The sequence below is a fragment of the Oratosquilla oratoria genome, chromosome 1 (assembly GCF_046742065.1).
Source record: "Oratosquilla oratoria isolate Oo_2021 chromosome 1, ASM4674206v1, whole genome shotgun sequence".
NCBI lineage: Eukaryota > Metazoa > Arthropoda > Malacostraca > Stomatopoda > Squillidae > Oratosquilla > Oratosquilla oratoria.
In genome coordinates this window covers 117,080,372-117,082,871 of record NC_134777.1, presented here as the reverse complement: position 1 = coordinate 117,082,871, position 2,500 = coordinate 117,080,372, and the positions used below count along the sequence as shown (strand labels likewise).

At 40.2% G+C, this 2,500-nt stretch overlaps 1 protein-coding gene across 1 annotated transcript in view; it reads right to left on the bottom strand.

Moving 5' to 3' along the window:
- The window catches only part of alpha-Man-IIb (alpha-Mannosidase class II b), a 974,199-nt gene that overhangs the window by 8,807 nt on the left and 962,892 nt on the right, over positions 1-2,500 (bottom strand). The gene's annotated exons all lie outside the window — the stretch shown is intronic.

Below are 2,500 nucleotides of genomic sequence, written 5' to 3'. Positions count from 1 at the left end.
TAATCTTTCTTCTTCTTTTTATTATTATTATTATTATTATTATTATTATTATTATTATTGTTGTTATAATTATTATTATTATTATTATTATCATTATTGTTATTACTACTACTATTTTTATTATTACTATTACTATTATTATTATTATTATTATCATTATTATTATTATTATTATTAATATTATTATTATTAATATTACTATTGTTATTACCATAATTATTTTCAAAAGACAAACTCATTCTTCCTTAGGCATAACTTAGTCATAAAATCGCTTGGCGCCCGCTAAAAATAAAATATATAAAGTTGGTCACTGTACTCCAGCAACGAAAAGGCCGACTGGGCTCTGTGCTCCCCGGGGCACTTTACCCGGAAATCAGTCTGGCCATGCCGTCACACTAACTTATGGTCAACTCAGAATAGAAGTCACTGACAAGCCAATTCAAGACATCTCTCTCTCTCTCTCTCTTTCTCTTTTTCTCTCCCCTCTCTCCATCTTTCTCTATCCCTCTCTCTCTCTCTCTCCCACTCTCTCTCTATCCCACTCTTTCACACACACTCTCTCTCTCCCACTCTTTCACTCTCTCTCTCTTTCTCTCTTTTCCTGCCATTTTGAGTCTACTGCTGAACAAAGGCTTCTTTCATGGTATTTCATGACTCACATGACCACGCCAACCTCTGCCACGGTACTCCTGCAAACTTCTCTATCTCGTCTTTCCACCTTCGGTCTGGGCTCCTTCTTGTACGCTTCCCATTTCGCGGCGTTCAGTCAGAGACACATTTGCTCTATCGCTCATCATTCGGTTCGCGCTAAGTTAACTGCCCAATTCCACCTCTTCCATTTTACAGCCTCAACTATGTATACTACAATTAGGTAAATGCAATTGGGTAAAATTAGCTAAACACATACACACACACACACACACACACACACACACACACACACACACACACACATTCTCCCTCCCTCTCTCTCTCTCTCTCTCTTTCTCTCCTTTTCTCTCTCTATTTGTGACGCCTCTTTCACAATTGTGGAGTATCAGTACTCTCATTTAGCCCGGGGCCAACGCCCCCCCCCCCAGGGCGAGGTGGAGGGGAAGGGGGACTCGAACCGGTCCCCGCGAGCACACATGACAAATGACTTCTCCGTCACATCACATCACGTCACATCACGGCGACTTCCCATTTGACCAAATCACATGTCGCCAACTTGTACTTCGCCAAATTATATTTCGCTCCCGAGTTAGGTCACACTGAGGGGTTTGGCGAAATGAAAAGTTGCCAAAACATAATTTGGCGAAATGGAAATTTGCCATAAACAAGGCGAAATTGTAATTTGCCAAAAATGGCAAAATGGAAATTTGGCAAAACACAATTTGGCGAAATGGAAATTTGCCATAAACAAGGCGAAATTGGAATTTGCCAAAAATGGCATAATGGAAATTTGGCAAAGCACAATTTGGCGAGGTTGACTTCCACTGCTCAAGAAACGAATTAAGACCCATAAGGATGGAGAAGACTACAAGAGACCATAAGGCCTACACTAGGTAGTTCCATGTCTAATACTACCTGTCATCCCCATCCATAAAGTTGTCTAAACCTTTTCTTAAAACAACCAATTGCTTCAGCACTTGTTACAAGGTTACTAAGTTTATTCCATTCGTTAACTACATCTGTTGGCAAACCAATTCTTGCATTTGTCCTTAAATCTAAATTTGTCCAATTCAGATCCATAACTACGAAGAACAATTGTCACAAGAAGAAGAAGAATTACAAGAAGAAGAACAAGAAGAACAAAAAGAACAAGAAGAACAAGAAGAAGAAGGTTCTCAGTTCTTCATCATTTCGCCTCCGACGCCAAAAGTTTTCCAAAATGTCGTCGACTTCATGAGCTTCCTACGCCATATTTCCTCCCCAGGGGATTGTGTCCGGGGTGGAAAGGTGTCCGAATCCTCCGTTTTCTATGGATCCAGCCACGTTTTCTCTTTGGACGAGAAGTAAAGCCTCTTATATGTTTTAAAACGGGAGGGAATTTCCTTTTCCGCATACTAAAAAAAAAATGACCTAAGTACAAATTTTACGCTTTCTGTATATTCGAAAACATGGGGGATCCACTTTTTTTAGGGGGGGGAGGGTAAAGGTGAGGGGAAGGTTTAGAAAATACAAAACTCAAATTTTTTTCTCCTACTGAGTTGTCAGCATGTTGGACTTTCCATGGGTTTTCCAGACCCAGGTGGGGAGATATCCGAGCTTTTGCGAACGGTTGAGAAATATCAGACAAATGCTCCAAATTGATTTGACCAACAGCGTAGTTAAAGAATGGAATAAACTTAACAACCATGTAGTGGACGCTGAAACAATGGGTTGTTTTAAGAGAAGACGAGATAACTTTATGGATGTGGATGACAAGGGACATGGAACTGCCTAGTGTAGGTTTATGGTCTCTTGCAGTCTCCTCCGTTCTTTATGTTCTTATGCTTCAAGATTCGGAAAGATGTTGCCA